General features: G+C 29.0%; 1 protein-coding gene across 1 annotated transcript in view; it reads right to left on the bottom strand.

Annotated features, from left to right (window-relative positions):
- The window catches only part of LOC123301005, a 260,841-nt gene that overhangs the window by 871 nt on the left and 242,424 nt on the right, over positions 1-17,546 (bottom strand). The gene's annotated exons all lie outside the window — the stretch shown is intronic.

The raw sequence follows: 17,546 nt of genomic DNA, 5'->3' as shown, positions 1-17,546 counted from the left end.
TTTTGACTGAAATAACAGTCAAAAGTCCTTTTGTTCAATGAAGCTGGTCAAAAGTGGTTTTGAATAACTGATTTTTCCTTACGAATTGGTACGCCTTAACCAACTGAGCTTATAAGGCGACAAAAATACATACAAATTATAATTGCTTATTATTTATTAAAAATGGTTTTAGCTTATTCGCACCGTGCGTGAGTTTTATTGGAGGCGTTTCCATGGTAACGATACACTGCTTTAATTATAGAATTGTATGGATGCATATATAATTGTATGGATTGCATTTATGACTAACATTGAAAATTTAATATTATTGTCTCATAAATTTAAATAAATAATTATAATAATTTACATTTGTAAAACAATATTTATGCAATTTGATTTCTTATTTTCACAATTTTTAATGCATTAAGTTTAATTAATTAGTGTTTTTCAATAATTTTAATTTGACATTTTCTATAACATTAACATGTAAAGAACAGCAAATTAGTCATAACAGCGTCCTTTATCGCCAAAATTTTTCACTGGAAGCGCTGACATGGATTTTTTTGTCCCTACCATGACTACGCACACAACGAATACAATGTATATTATATTCATATACTGAATAATGTTATACGTTTTTATACCATGCATATATGAAATATACATAGTATATTAAGTTTAGTCCCAAGTTTGTAACGCTTAAAAATAATGATGCTAGGAAAAAAATTTTGTCATAGGTGTTCATAAAATCACCTAATTAGTCCATTTCCGGTTGTCCGTCCGTCCGTCCGTCCGTCTGTGGCCACGATAACTCAAAAACGAAAAAAGATATCGAGCTGAAATTTTTACAGCGTACTCAGGACGTAAAAAGTGAGGTCAAGTTCGTAAATGAGCATTATAGGTCAATTCGGTCTTGGGTCCGTAGGACCCATCTTGTAAACCGTTAGAGATAGATCAAAAGTTTAAATGTAAAAAATGTTCCTTATAAAAAAATAAAAAACTTTTGTTTGAAACATTTTTTTGTAAACATCACTGTTTACCCACGAGAGCGTTAATTAGGTGCAAATTTTATAGTATGTATATGTATTAATATAGGAATTGTGTGTTGCCTATTTAAAAGTGAATATCTTTTGTTATTTACGTGACGTCAAAAAACAAACAATTGCGCATCAACACTGTCTATACATTTTTGTATGTGTTATGTGATAAAGAAATCAACACTGACTATGCATGGTATTTCAACAATTAACTCAGTCAATTGTTTCTTTTCACTTGTTGTATATTATTTTACATTGCTAATGATGTTAATACACTATAAATTATTATTATTAGTTCACTATATAAACGAAGAGCCACGCCAAAAAATTAGTTGAATTTACTAAAGGTTAAAATTTGAGAATTTGTTATAGTAGTTGTGTACACACACACACTGCGGTGCTTCATTTATCATTAAAAATGTCTATTATACTTATAAATGTATTATTATTAATATTAAAAAACAAATTGTGTGCAGAGTTATTTTATTTTATTTGGAAACGATTATGATTAAAGCTAACACCTAAAGTATCACCATATTAAAAATAATTTGTAATTCAAATTGAAAAATATGTTTATAAAAATGGTTGTTGAAATCACATTACATATTACCAATACATTACCATATTAAGTAGATTACATTTAATCGTGTTAAAATATTTTTGCACTTGCATGAACATAAAAATATCGACAAACTTATCAGTTGTTTATATAACTTGGTTTATATAGTAACAAATTTTAATAAGAAAAAAAAAAGAGGTTTTACTTTGTTGTTTACACGATAAAAATTAGTGTAATATTGGTAGGTAACGCATATTTTGGAAGTAGAAATTTTTAACCCATTTTGTGTGTGCATGAGAGCGTGTTTCATTTACAAAAATCGAATGCGTTTCTATTAATACATTAAAAAAAATTTTGTTTCCATTAAAACACGTCAAATGTGTTTCCACAATAATATTCAAATATATTGAGAATTTAAAGTAACTCATTTCAAATACAGTAGAATCTCGATAAGTTAAACCTCGGTAACATAAAAACCTTAGTTACTTCAAAAAATACTACGTTCCCTTCCCATCAGAGCCCAAAACCTCTATAGCTTAAAATACGCAACCTCTATAACTTAAATAAATAATTTCTGTTAGGCCCTCAGTAACTAAAAGAAATGTTTCCACAACCTCTATAACATAAAATTGTGTGAATGAGTCATTTTGAAAGAGTGTCAAAACAAATGGTTTCGATATTTATTGCTTGCACGTTTTTACTTGTTAACGTAAACAATAACATTACCTATTGTTTGCTTTATCTAAATTCTTCAAAGCTTTGCGGTGGTTAGCTTTGTGACAACGACTTACTTGCATCATAAGTTTTTTGATTGTTGTTCTGGAAACATCGCTTTACTTACTGTGTGATAAAACTGTCTTAAAATGAGTACAAAAAGAAAACTAACAACCCTCACCTACGCTGATAAATTAAAAGCTATAGAAGCAGTGAAAAATGGATTGAAAAGGAAAGAAGTTGCGGCTCAATTTGGAATACATGAGAGTACATTGTCTCTCATCATTAAAAAAGAAGCTGAAATCTTGAAGAAACAAGAATCAGGAGGAAATCTTCAATGTAAAAGACAAAAAAATGCCGAATTCCCTAATTTAGAACATCCCATCCTTCTGATGCATTCAATAACATAGACCCTTGATAACTAAAAACCTCTATAACTTAAAATATTTTTTGTTTCCCTTGGACTTTAACTTATCGAGATTCTACTGTATCTTCTAACTTAAGGATGTATGAGCATGACAACAATGTTTATTTTAAGGCTCAAAATTTTTTTATAGGCAGACTTTTACTCAAATTTTAGAGAAAAAGTCATTGAAAATCGATATAAAATAACTAAGGAATCTAAGGAATCTCAAAAAACGACATATTTTGAATTTTTTGATAATTTTCACTTGGAATGAATGAAAACAAATTAAAAAAAATTTTTTAATAGAAAGTAAACAAGCAATGGCATAGAAAAGAAAATACCAAGTGTCTCCGTCCAAATAAGGGATGTAAGAGCAGGGTAGATTTAGGGTTGAATTTATTTTATCTTTTGATGATAGATTTTGTTATAACTTAATGAATGTAGACGAAAAACGATATAAGACGAAACGTAAAATTTTTTGATATCTGGCATACTTTTCAAATTTTTGAAGATTGAAATTTTTTTAAAAATTATTTAGCTTTCTTCGATAATTTGATAACCAAGGAAGGTATCGAAATTTGGTACTTATTTTTCTTTTACATTTATGAAGTTATAATAAAATTCATCATCAAAGTTGAAAATAAGAAAAAATAAATTTCAAACTCAAATGTACCTTGCTCGTATATCCCTGATATGGAAAGAGACAGTTGGTTTTTATTTTTTCTAAGTCATTGCTAATAACTTTTTATTAAAATGTTTTTATACCATGTATATATGTAATATATATCAAGGTATGCTAAGTTTAGTCTAAAGTTTGTAACGCTTAAAAACATTGATGCTACAAACAAAATTTTGATATAGCTGTTCATAAAATCACTTAATTAGTCTATTTTCGATTGTCTGTCTGTCCGTACGTCCGTCCGTCTGTGAACACGATAACTCGAAAACGAAAAGATATATCAAGCTGAAATTTTCATAGCCTGCTCAGGGCGTAAAAGTCGAGTGGAGATGGAACAAAAGTTTGAAAGTAAAAAATGTTTTATATAAAAAACAACAACTTTTGCTTGAACATTTTTTCGTAAACCTCATTGTTTACCTGTGAGGGCGCAAATTAGCTTAGTTTCATGACGTAAAAAAAACAAAATAATGCGTTATTAACACTGTCCATACATGGTATTTCAACAATTAACTTAGTCAGTTGTTTGTTTTCACTTGATTTCATTTACTTTTATTCGCTCTAAGTGAAGAAAAACTTTCAAATTATGCCGTTTTTTGAGATTTCTTCATAAGAGCAATGTACTTTACATCAATTATTTTTTTAGGGTATAATTTATACACTGTATATATGTAATATATATAAAGGTATAATGTCTTTAGTCCCAAGTTTATTACGCCTAAAAATATTGAGGATGCCCGTCTGTTTGTCAGCACGATTATTCAAAAACGAAAAGAGCTATTGGACTGAAATATTTTTGTGCTCAGCACGCTTTTTTACGATAAAATGTTTTTTTCGAATTTAAAGAAATTATTGCCTTCTAGTTCATCTAGCTACATGGCAATAAAAGGCAGTATCTGCCTTTTAGTTCATCTAGCTACAAAAGCGTGTTTTTTTGATTTTTTAAACAATTATTTTAATTATTCTTCAGAGGGAATTCTATTAACTTTCGCAGCTTTTGCGTGACTGATGTGTTTTTTAAAAATATTTTCCAACTATATAATTGTATACATATATTATTTACATATAGTATAGCGTGTCTCATATTTCAAATATTATAAGAATTTAATTATAAAAATATTCATATCAATCAATCCCATTTTCATTTGAAGTTAATTATAAGTTCTAGATTTAGAACATATTTATTTTTAGAAGTTGGTCTATAATAAATCAACAGGTTTTTCAATGTCAACCTTCGTTTTTACAGATTTTTTGTTATACATTATTCCCATACAAATAGTTATAACATAGACGTCTACTATAATAAATACACACCACAAGTATATTTGTATATAGTATATATACTCTTAAACGAATTGTTCAAACGATTTTACCGGTTTTTTGTGAAATACCTTTGTGCAAAATTACCAATAAATCGATTAGATATCGATATGGTTGGCATCAACTTCACAAAGAAATTATTGTAACATATATATATATATATATTTATACAATGTATATATGAAATATATCAAAGTATACTAAGTTTAAAATTTTGGTATAGGTGTTCATAATAGCTATTTACGATACAAGTGGGATATAACAGCCCACGTACGCCCACGAAATTTACCCAAAGAGTGCGTAGCACGAGTTGGATAATCGTAGAAGTATATCGTACAAAACTTTATAATGGAAGAATCAGGCCAAAGAAAATTCTTTGAATTTACTGGTCATTTGAAGATTGGTTTAAATAGTTGTGTACACACACATACTGAGGTCAGTCAAACGACCGATAGAACAGGTTACAGGTAGAGGCTATTGAAACTGCCGTGGTATTTCAATGAATTTACTAAAGCTGAAAATTGTTCTACAAATTGTATATTGCATATAAATAACAGTTATGACAGTCACTCAATTAAATGTTAAAACAGAGCTGGTCAGTCAGACCTTATGTATGCACAATAAATAAATAAGATTCAGTTATGATTGCCGTGGTATTTAAATGAATTTACTAAAGCTGAAAATTTTTATAGAGGTTGTATATTGCATATAAAACTGACTGACTGACATACCTATTATTTATATATATTATCTGAATAACAATTTTCAGCTTTAATAAATTCATTTAAATAGTACGGCAATTATAATCGTTTCGACAGCATATATCTGACCCTTGTTCTATTGTACGCTTTTCTGACCGCAGTATGTGTGTGTACACAACTACCATAACCAATACTCAAATGATCAACTTTAGTTAATTCAAAGAATTTTTTTGGCCTGGCTCTTAGTTAAATCTACGCCAATTAAAATGTGAAAATAAACGATAATTACTATTTAAAATTTGTCATAGCTTATTGAGAAAAATAGAAAATTAAAAAAGTTACTATAGTAACTGAATTCATTACCACCCTAGTGGGGGAATGAATTCATTATCACACTAGGTCGGAAATGAACTAGTTTTCCCACATACTGAGTGAGAAAACTACCTCTTTTCTTTCGGACGTAGATAAAATCCTTTTCCGGTTGTTTGTTCGTCTGTCTATGTGTCAACACGATAACTAAAAAAAGAGATATCTTGTAAATTGTTGGTGATAGAACAAAAGTTTCAATTTAAAAAATGTTCCTTATAAAAAACATCACTGTAAACCTTCGTAAATATCAATGTTTACCCGTGAGAGTGCAAATTAGGTTAGAACATTATATGTTCTATGTTATATGTGTGTGTGTGACTCCACAGTCATGTTATATATACAGAACTTTACTTATATGACGTAAAAAACAAACGATTGCGTATTCATCACCTTACTTTAATTGTGTGTTTTCATTTGTTTTAATCATGTTTGTAGTACTTTATGCAGGTAACTTTTTTTGATTTTTTAAATTATTATTTTTTTCGGAATTAAATACCAAAGGAAATATTTTTTCCAAAATTAAATGGTAATTACAATTATTATATACGAAATTGAAAATAATAGACAACATTATACTTCGTTTGTACAACGCAATACTTCGTTTGAGTATAATGCATTGTAAAAATTTTAAAATGTAATATTGGTATTTATTTTTTTTAGCTTTATTGTATTTTTAAAACTGAATTCCATACTAGTAAAAGTACATACATTACTGCAGGGAACGTTTCTAATGAGAAATTACTTCGACAATGAAATTTTCGAGGTGTGTATTGCAAAAAATACTATCGACGCTAAATTTACAAAATTTTACGTCAATATGTATATACGTTAACAGTGATGATTAAACCATGTTTATATAAAATATACATAGTATATTAAATTTAGTCCCAAGTTTGTAACGCTTAAAAATATTGATGCTATGAAAAAAATTTTGGTATAGGTGTTCATAGAATTATCTAATTAGTCCATTTTCGGTTGTCCGCCCGTCTGTGAACACAATAACTCAAAAACGAAAAAAGTTATCAAGCTGAAATACAGCGCACTCAGGACGTAAAAAGTGAAGTCGAGTTCGCAAATGAGCAACATAGGTCAATTGGGTCTTGAGTCTGTAAGACCAATCTTGTAAACCGTTAGAGATAGAATTCAAAAGTTAAAATATAAATAGAACAAATTTTATAGTATGTTACTTATTGTTGTTGTTTACTTATAATTATGCATACGATATTTACATCATGGTGTATTTGATTATTTTTCATGTAATATGCTACATACGGGCGTAAACTATATATTGACAAATATCTTGTCTAGTAATCTTAATTAAACAAATTAAAAAATTCATTCAGTTGAAAAAATTGCATTCGTGTCGTGTACTAATTGGTAGGGCGCTTGAAATGAATCCAAGAAGTCCGGGTTCGAGTCCTGGTTCGAGTGTATTTTTTTCAATTCTCTTTAATTTATAGTATGTATTAATATGAGATTAATTAAGTATGTGTGACATGTATAGGTATATGTGTCATGTAATAGAGTAATCAACACTGTCTATACATGGTATTTCAACAATTAACTCAGTCGATTATTTGTTTTCACTTGTTTTAAATGCCATTTTAATTAACATATAAAATAAAGCTGATTAAAATTGTGTCAACCTTTGTTTGTTTGTTATTTTTCAATCAAAAATCACATCGAAACACACTATTAGAATACCTTTGTGTAACAGTACATGTGATTGACAAGATATGACAGTATAATATTGTTTGGTGTTAAAACCGTAGTGGATATGATCTTTAAATCATATCAAATATTTCGTTTTTTTTGGCACAAAACGGCAAACTTAACGTTTATCAAAAATGACTTGATTATATTCGAAGACATCATAGAATCCGTGTATCGGACAACGGATTCATAAACAGCGATTATTTTATTATTTTGCCGATTTTGTGCCAAAAAAATGAAATTCTTGACCAAAAATGGCACGATTTTCGGAGACGTGATAGATTCCATCTGACATCGGATTCGCATACAACGACCAAATATACCTACTAGATGACAATTATAAGCCAATATAAGCGTTTCAAAAAAATTTGCAATATTTTTGCCCCTTGCTGAAGTCCTATGCCCCCTTGCTTCTTATTAGTGTATTACTTAAATAAATCTGATAACACTGCAAACAAAACTACCATTTACGTCCATCTGTGTTTATTCATCTCATAGTTCGCTTTGTTTATTTTTTTTCATAAACTAAACGGTCAATTACATCTTATTTTGGTTTAAATATCCCTAATTTGTTTATTTATGTAAATCTAGTTTGCGGTACAAAGTCATTTTCCTCAGCAAAAACGCGAAATAAAAATGTTCAAAAATATCTTCAAAAGAGTATGAATTACTATCTTTTACATGTTAAATGTCGTCAATTTTGAAAATTCATAGCAGCTAACAGAGACGGTCAATGGTTCTAAAATTTAGGTTAGAGTGGCTGTCCTGGGGTGGGACACACTTAGACCATAGGGTCCGTTGTGATAACGAAAAAGGGTTGGCCCATCCCCGGGCACTACTCCATGAACCATTTGGAGCTGTTTAAGAACAGCAGGAGAGCTTTGATATCGATAGATTTTAGGTCGAAGAAGTCGTCAAAGAGAGACTGGCTCAAGTAAGTCCATTTCCTCATGACAAGAGCTGGGCAGTGACAGAGAAGATGAGACATTGTCTACTCCTCCTCCTCACCACTAAATTATCTATTTGAAATTTTTATTTTTATTCATGTCGTTAGAAATAAATTAGGAAACTCGTTTTTACATCAGGTATATTAAATAAATAATTTCTGTCATTTGACAGACGAACTTGGAGCTCCGTGGGCGAAATAACCATGATATCAAAAACAAACCAAAATATGAACCATCTATGCATGCATTATGAAGCAAACAAGTTACTGACAACACAATACATTCGTTTGAATTTAGGCTTTTTTGAAAAAATTTACTGCACTAATAAAACATATGTCAACATCGAAATTGAATCACTATAATAAAATATATACAAATAAATAGATATAATATTCCATAAATAATATATTTATTTATGTTTTTTAAGGTTTTTAAAATGCTTTTCACACAGCATTAAGAAAAAAAATCTCACTTAAAAGACAAAAAACTTTTATTTTTCAACTTCACTCATCGAATCGAAAACTTTTTTTTAAATATTTTAATATGTGTATATTTGTACTATGACAGTTGTGTGTTTGGAAAAGTTTTGAGTTTTTTTACCTTATTTATTTCTTTTGATTTCGGAATTACCTTTTCCTTTTCTTTGTGTGAATTGTTTTATTTTTATTTTTGTTTAAAACATATTAATATTTAAAAAAATTTATGTTTCATCTTTTCAGAAAGGTGATTTTTCTTTTTAAAATAATTTTATTTTTATTTTTACGACCAGAGGTGGATTATCCATAAGGCAAAGTAGGCACGTGCCTTATGGGGACAGGGACGCGCGCATGGAAATTTTTATACAAATAATAAATTAATCGTGTGAGTACGCAAAAAATTACAGTTCGTCGATGTTGACATTTATACAGTTTTTCAAATGTATGACCGGAAAAATTCATCGATGTTGACATTTGTACAGTTTTTCAAATGTATGACCGGAAAAAAAGGAAACATTTTAATAAAAATGAACAGCAAGGTTTGGAACTCGTAATAGTCAAAGAATATGAAACGGACACAAAGAGGATACAGAAAGGAAAAGTCACGGCAGATGAATTTACCAAAGATATTATTTCTTCATTATCTGGTCGGAAAACATTCAGAGTGACAGTATGCCTAGTAATTACAGATAGACTTGTGGTTGAACTTCAAAACCGATAATTTTACAGCAATTTGAAGAAGATAAAAAAAAGAGCAAATATGGTGGTAACGATGTATTCTGGTGATTTAGAAAAGTGCTTTCTTTGATTAATGTATCCCACTTACGTTCTTATTTTACAACAATAATTCAAGCCGAAAAACAGCCCTGCGCGATTTTACAAGTTCCAAAAAATAAAGAACTTGGAACTAAAGAACTAAAAAAAGTTCTTTATCGACAAATTTGTATCAGAGGACGCTAATTTTGTTCAAGAAGTGTTTAAGAATTTTGAAGAAGTTTGGCATGATAATTTGGTCGTATTCGTTGTGTGCGTAGTCATGGTAGGGACAATAAAATCGATGCCAGCGCTTCCAGTGAAAAACTTTGGCGTCAAATGAGGCTGTTATGACTAATTAGCATATCTTAAAACTTAAAAAAACATTCTTAAAGGGGAGGACTTTTCCAATAAAAAGTCCTACTCCCGACAGTCTATCTTCATTATTTATAATTTTAATTTAACGCTGAAAATTTTAGACTGTATAAAACGAGTATTTCACACTAAACAATTTTTTTAGGTATTAAAAAATAATTTCAAAATTTCTTAAAATTAAAATGAACACTTTAAAGAATTTACAACCGTTGGAAATTTATATTTAAGTTAATTTTTCAACCTTCGTTGTAGCAAGTTTTCAAGAAAAGTAAACATGCAAAGGTTTTAACACATTTGTTGAAAATAATTTTTAACATTTTGGTACGATAAAACTTTTTGAGTTTCCCCACAAATTGGCAATGGATGATAAAAAGTCAAAAACTAGAAAGTAAAAGTACGATTTCAAAACTAGAAAGTACATGTTTTTAAATGAGCTATTGCGGTTCCAAATTAGATTATTTTTTGCAGAGATACAGTTGTTTGAATTTCTTATGAAATAAATTTTCCTTTCTTATTTTTGATGAGTATAATTTTGATTTTCTTTGGTGAAGTATAGTAGACGTATCTTATCATATTCCTCCCGCCCCGTAAATATTTAAGAGGAAGCTAGAAATATATACAGCTTAATAAGGTAACTTAATTTTATAAATTTTATTTATAACTATGCACATTTACAGTTTTCAAACTCCGTGTGAAACATTAAATATTTGTCGACACTTTTTACGATGTTAAATTTTTTCATATTATCTACCACAAGAAAAACCCACCATAATGCTTTCGTCTACGTACTTTATTTTTATTTTTTACAAAACAAACACATTATATTAAAACGTATCAAATGTTTCGTTTTACCTTCGTGTACGTTTACAATTTATACGAGCTCTTAGTGCTCTCTTTATTTTTATATAAGGGTGATTCTGATCTAACTGTTACTTCTTTGATAAAAAATGTTAAGATTTTTAAATAATGTGATTTTATTACTGATTAATTATCTGGTATTATGATAGTATGACAGACACGTTACTGAAATTTCCTTTAAGATAGCAACTATAATTATTTAGCTATAAATTCAATATAGTAATAAGCACAACAATTTATTGCTTATGATAGAAAAAAATTAATAGTTGATAAAGTTTATCAATACCACGGTACTGACTGAAGTAAATTAATAACATATTCCTTTGTGAAAATTAAGTTAAAAAATGACATAAACTCTTTGCACATTCCATCAACTCTGATGTTTTTAAACATTATTCAGGTTTTTTTAATTGAAGAATCTGAATCTGTAATAAGCAAGTCAAAACAAACAATTGACAGCGTTAATTGTTGAAATACTCCAACAATTGACAGCGTTAATTGTTGAAAAAATTTAAAGAACCAACTTTTTCAAAAATTTCGATAATTTTCTAAAATTAATTATTTCGAGGATGTTTTACAAGACCCTTAGTTAAAGCTACCAACAAACTCCCTATCTTTAGTAGTTTTGGAAAAAATAGACACCAAAGTTTTGTCCTAATTTGCTCCTTCACGGGTAAACAGTGACGTTAAAGAAAAAATATTTTAAACATAAGTTGTTTATTTTTTTTGATACATTTTTTATAATTAAACTTTTGTTCTATCTCTAACGGTTTACAAGATGTGTCCTTTGGACCCAAAACCCAATTGATCTATTGTTGATCTATCAATTGTTGCTCATTTACGAAATCGGCCTCACTTCTACGTTCTCAGCACGCCATTAAAATTTCTTTTTGTTTTCGAGTTCTTGTGTTTACAGATGGACAGACTGGCAGACGGGCAGACGGACAACCGGAAATGGACTCTCTAGGTGATTTTATGAACAACTTTACCAAAATTTTGTCGTAGCATCAATATTTTTAAGCATTACAAACTTGGGACTAAACTTAGTAAACCTTGATATACAATGTGTGTTTGTACCATCTAGACATTTAAATATCACTAGTATAACCGAATACATGCGTTAAGCAATGCATCTAAGTGAGAGGTTTTATATACATGTGTTGAGCATGTAATTGTAAGACTACAGATACGATACGACAGGCTTTCTGTTGTGTTCATGCAGAGAGTGGGAGTTTATAACACATGTATATAATACCTGTCACTTAGATGTGTTGCTTAACGCATGTTTTCTGTCATACTAGTGATATTTATATGTGTAGATGGCACAAACACACATTGTATATTATATGTATATATACAGGGTATAAAAATGTGGATTTCCTTTTCAGATTTTAAAGTTGATGTCGCCAAAGCCCACGGAATTAGCGGGGAAGGTTTAGATTTTCATTTTATTAGATATTTAAAAAAAAAATATTTATCATGTGTTTTTTTTATTTTGCATAATAAAGTATTCTTGAGTCTTTTGACTGTTAGCATACACTTTGAATGATCTGTATGTCCAAATAATAGTTGCTGAAATGGTTGCTGAAACGCAGTTAAATTATATAGCATACCCTTTTACACCATGCATTATAAATTTATTTGTGCTTCCACCATATTTATTAAACTAACTTGTTGGCTCTTAATCCAGTGAATTGAATGAAAATTATACATTGACCTGACATGGTGAGAATGTCTTTGCTTTTTTTACTTCTTTGTATAAATATAATACAATATAAAAAAATTGGGTTACTTGATTTTTAATATTTCTTACTAGTCGTTTCATTAATCTCGAGGTGGATGGCGCATGAATCATAAATATTCAAATTCAAAAATTCGTTTGTATTTAAAGACAAAAGTTATTGAATCGGAATTCAATGTTACTTTAAGTCGTGTCAATTTTTTAAGTTTGATCATATACATTAAAATTTGTAAGATAACTAATCTGAATCATTGATTACGGCAATAAAAAAAAATAAAACACGATTTATAGGTAAATTCTAGATTTTAACATGATACGCTACTGACATATTGTGGGGTGATATAACGTAGGTATTTTAACCGACTTCAAAAAAGGAGGAGGTTCTCAATTCGATTGTATTTTTTTTTAATGTTTGTTATCTCAGAACTTTCGACTGGGTGAACCATTTTGATGATTCTTTTTTATTTGAAAGCTGGTGCTTCCCGTGTGGTTCCATTTCAATTTGGTCCAGTTCTGACAATGGTATCTATGAGAAATCCATATGAGAAGTCTTAAATTTGCATTAAGTATGTGCGCAACAAATGGACGAATAACTCAATAACACGCAAACCGATTTCGATGATTCTTTTTTTAGTGACAACTTAGTTAGTGTACTTCAGATTTACTAAAAATTACAAAATAAAAAAACCATTTCACAAAAAAAAAACTATTCCAAAACAAATTAATATACACTAAAAAGTACAAAATAACGATAATATAATGTAGTTACAATTATTGTTAATTTTGAAGTCGGTGTCAGCCAAAGAAAAAACTGCGTCAGAACAGTTTGCTACATTAGCTTGGCTGAAGCCAATTTCAAAAATATCAATAATTGTAACTAAATTTTATTATCGTTATTTTCTACTTTTTAGTGCATATTAATTTGTTTTAGAATTTTTTTTTTTAATCTGATTTTTTTGTGTTAAAAGGTTTTTTATCTGAATAGCAAGTTATATTACACAAAAAAAGCGAAGAAATATGTTCGCGAATCTAATTAATACAAAAATTGCATTAATTCGTTGTGTGCGTAGTCATGGTAGGGACAGTAAAATCGATACCAGCGCTTCCAGTGAAAAATTTTGACGATAACGGACGCTGTTATGACTAATTTGCAATTCTTTACATGTTAATATTATAGAAAATGTCAAATTAAAATTATTGAAAAACACTAATTAATTAAACTGAATGCATTGAAAATTGTGAAAATAAGAAATCAAATTTCACAAATATTATTTTTCAAATAAATGCAATCCATACAATTATATAATTAAAGTAGTGTATCGTTAACATGGAAATGCCTCCAATAAAACTTTGTATGCATCCATACAATTCTATAATTAAAGTAGTGTATCGTTAACATGGAAATGCCTCCAATAAAACTCACGCACGGTGCGAATAGATTGTTAATTAATGGCCAGTGGGAACAAACTATATAGAACATAAAAAATCACAGTTAGATTGGAATCACCTATAAATAGGATAGCACTTTTGAATGTAATTTGTATGAAGTACATGCATGTAGGGAACATATTTTTTTTTGTGGTTGTTGTGAAAAACATATAAAATTGTGGTTTTTCTAATTAAAGTATACCTTGATAGTGATTTTGTAGAAAGTTAATTTTTTTTAATTGTATTTTTTATACCTTATATGCATGTTGCTAACAAGTTGCATATACAATAATTAAAATATTTATCACCTTCACTTAGCTGTGGTATTTTTGTTATACTAATTATTCTCTGTTGCCGCTTTCGACCTCTATTATATTTTCTACTCTTAGAACTATCATATATCAGTTTCAAATTTTGTAGGCGATTTATATAAAATTCTATAGGTGATAAATATTGGAAATTTATTATCTCGTCAGTTATTACTCTATTAAATTAAATTTCAATTTTTTCATCAATTTTCTATTATAAAAACACTTCTTATTTCGACTAACATGAAGTCATCATCGGAACGAATTACCTAATCGAAATTACTTTTATAAATAGTGTATCCTAGTCGTTGCTAATTTGGAGACGGTTTGCACTTACGGTGCAGATGCTTGTAAAATATTATTATGGATTCGCAAGTTTTACAATAATCGAAAAAAAAATCTCAAACAATATTATTTTTTTTAACTTTCTCTAAGTTTTTAGTAAAAGCCTCTGCTGCAATCACACAATTACTCAAAAATAAAAAAATAAAAAATTTTCCTTTTTTGTCGATATTACCTACAAGATTAAGAATTCAAATTTTTAGCCGTCTAAGCGGGCGCAGAGATGTAACCCTCTACCGTGGGAATATTCAATACATACATTTTTTCTTTGTATTGATATGTACTATAAAGTTACAGCATATTACGGCAAAACACGGAAATTTATTTCCCGTAATATCCTGTAATTTAAAAAGGGCAAACAATTGAAATATTAATCTGGTAGGTAATACCAACAACAAAAGTATCAGTCATAAATTCTTGGTCAAAAAGTATATTTCCCGAGTTCTTTGACTGTTGCTATACACTTGATGTTTAGTGATATGTTATTATTTAAAGAAATGGTGGAAACGCAGTTAAATTATGTAGCATATCCATTTACTCCATGAATTATAAATTTATTTGCGCTGCCACCATATTTATTAAACTAACTTGTTGGTTCTAAATCCAGTGAATTGCATTAAAATTATACATTGACGTGACATGGTGAAAAACTCTTTGCTATTTTGACTTTATTGTATATATATAATACAATATTTCAACCCCGAAAAAAAATTCGGTATTTAGTTTTCAATGATAATTGCACCTCGTTTTTGATATTTATAAATAGATATATCGAAAATGTTCAATTATCAGATTTCTATAAGTGTCAAGACAATCATGTGGTGAGAACATCAAATTTTGTTTTAAATTTTGGAGATGCTTATGTATTTTTGAAAATTCTTATCCCGTAAACGTCATTTTAAAAGAGCCAATTCTTTAAATTAGTGTTATACAAAACTAAAAATAATAATTTTTAACACATTTGAAATTTTTTCTTGAAAATTTAAAGTTTTAAAAATTTTGTTAATATAATGAAATAGCTGAAAATTGTAAAAAAAATATGTATTTTTATACAATGTACATGAAATATGCTAAGGTATACTTAGTTTAGTCCCAGGTTTGTAACGCTTAGAAATACTGATGCTATGAACAAAATTTTGATATAGGTGTTCATAAAATCACCTAATTAGTCCATTTTCGGTTGTTTGTCTGTCTGTCTGTGTGACTGTCGTTTGTCGTTTGTCGTTTGTCGTTTGTCGTCTGTCGTCTGTCGTCTGTTCGTCTGTTATCACGATTACTCAAAAACCAAAAGAAATATCAAGCTGAAATTTTTATAGCGTGCTGAGGACGTAAAAAGTGAAGTCGTAAATGAGCAAATTAGGTCAATTGGGTCTTTGGTCCGTAGGACCCATCTTGTAAACCGTTAGAAATAGAACATAAGTTTAAATGTAAAAAATGTTCCTTATAAAAAGATAAACAACTTTTGTTTGAAACATCATTTCGTAAACATAACTGTTTACCCGTGAGAACGCATATTATGCGCAAATTGTAGTATTATATGAGTAATAATGTGACAGAGTAATCAACACTGCCTATACATGGTACTTCAATAATTAACTCAGTCAATTGTTGTTTTCACTTTGTTTTAGTCCAACTATTAAAAAATTATCATTATTGTCTAAAATCAAAGTATTTACTTGCTGCCTTAAAAAGAAAAGTTGGTAGGGTCTTACTTTTTCGTAAGACTGTTAACAAATGTTAACATTTTTGAAAAATTTTGGCAGAAAAATTTTCACCGTAACGTATGATTATAAATTCACTATACGATTGATAAAGACTCGGCTTTTCTTAAAGCTGTGAAGCTTTTTCACATGGCTTAAGATCGGCAACATTAGAAATCCATGATTGCCAACGTCTGTTAAACAAACGTTTGTTTAACAGACCAATTAACCATTCGTATCTGGAAAACCGCTTTTCGTTATAAATATTTTTTTTCGACGAATGAATATTTAAGAGGAGTCTTAGAAAAATTAAAAAGTTTCACGCCAATCAAATAATGATTTCACGCCATTGAAAAATTTGTATAGAACCGTCTTAAGCATTGTTGTTGTTTAATTTTATGTAATAGAAATACATACATGCCAAACAAGTTTATGAGCACAAGTGTGATAAACGTTTAAGGTAGCCCTTTCACTGGCGGGAAATAAATTTTGCACTTGCTGGAAGTAAATTGTGCATTATTCTTAAATTAACATTGGTGGTGAAGCGACCAACTTAATTCAAAAAAAAAATTTATCACTTCATAAAAATTAAAGTATTGCAAGAAAATATTGTCTTAAATCTAAGTATTTACTTGCTGCCAAAAAAACAAAGTTTCCTGCTTTTTTTTTCCAGTTTATTATTTATTTCTCAATAAATTTCACGTTAACTTCGAAAGCTGAATATTTGGAAAAATTAATTTTAAGTTTTTTTTCACTCCATCTAACCGATAACTGATAGTATAATTCAAATTACTTTTACTTCGGTCTTACTTTTTCGTAACAAGAGAACCGTCTTAATATCTAAGCTTACTAGGGTAGAACAACGGATAAAAAAAGGTTAGCCCACAAGTAAATTCGATCGTTTCGAATAAAATAATAGATATAATGTTTTCGTGATACGGTAATAGCGTGATTGTTATAATTTTTATCTGTTCGATGTGTGAAAAACACACCTTGAAGCTACTAACAAATATAATGAAAATTTTGTTGTAGGTATCTATTTATCTACAAAGCACATCAATAATTTTTTTAATACAACCTTTTTTCCAGTTTTACCGTCTAAATCAAACAGGTGAGAAATTTTCTATCTTGATAACGATTACAG

The sequence above is a fragment of the Chrysoperla carnea genome, chromosome 5 (assembly GCF_905475395.1).
Source record: "Chrysoperla carnea chromosome 5, inChrCarn1.1, whole genome shotgun sequence".
In the NCBI taxonomy this organism is placed as follows: Eukaryota; Metazoa; Arthropoda; class Insecta; order Neuroptera; family Chrysopidae; genus Chrysoperla; species Chrysoperla carnea.
Note: the sequence above shows the minus strand (reverse complement) of the source record. Positions and strands in the feature narration are given on the sequence as shown.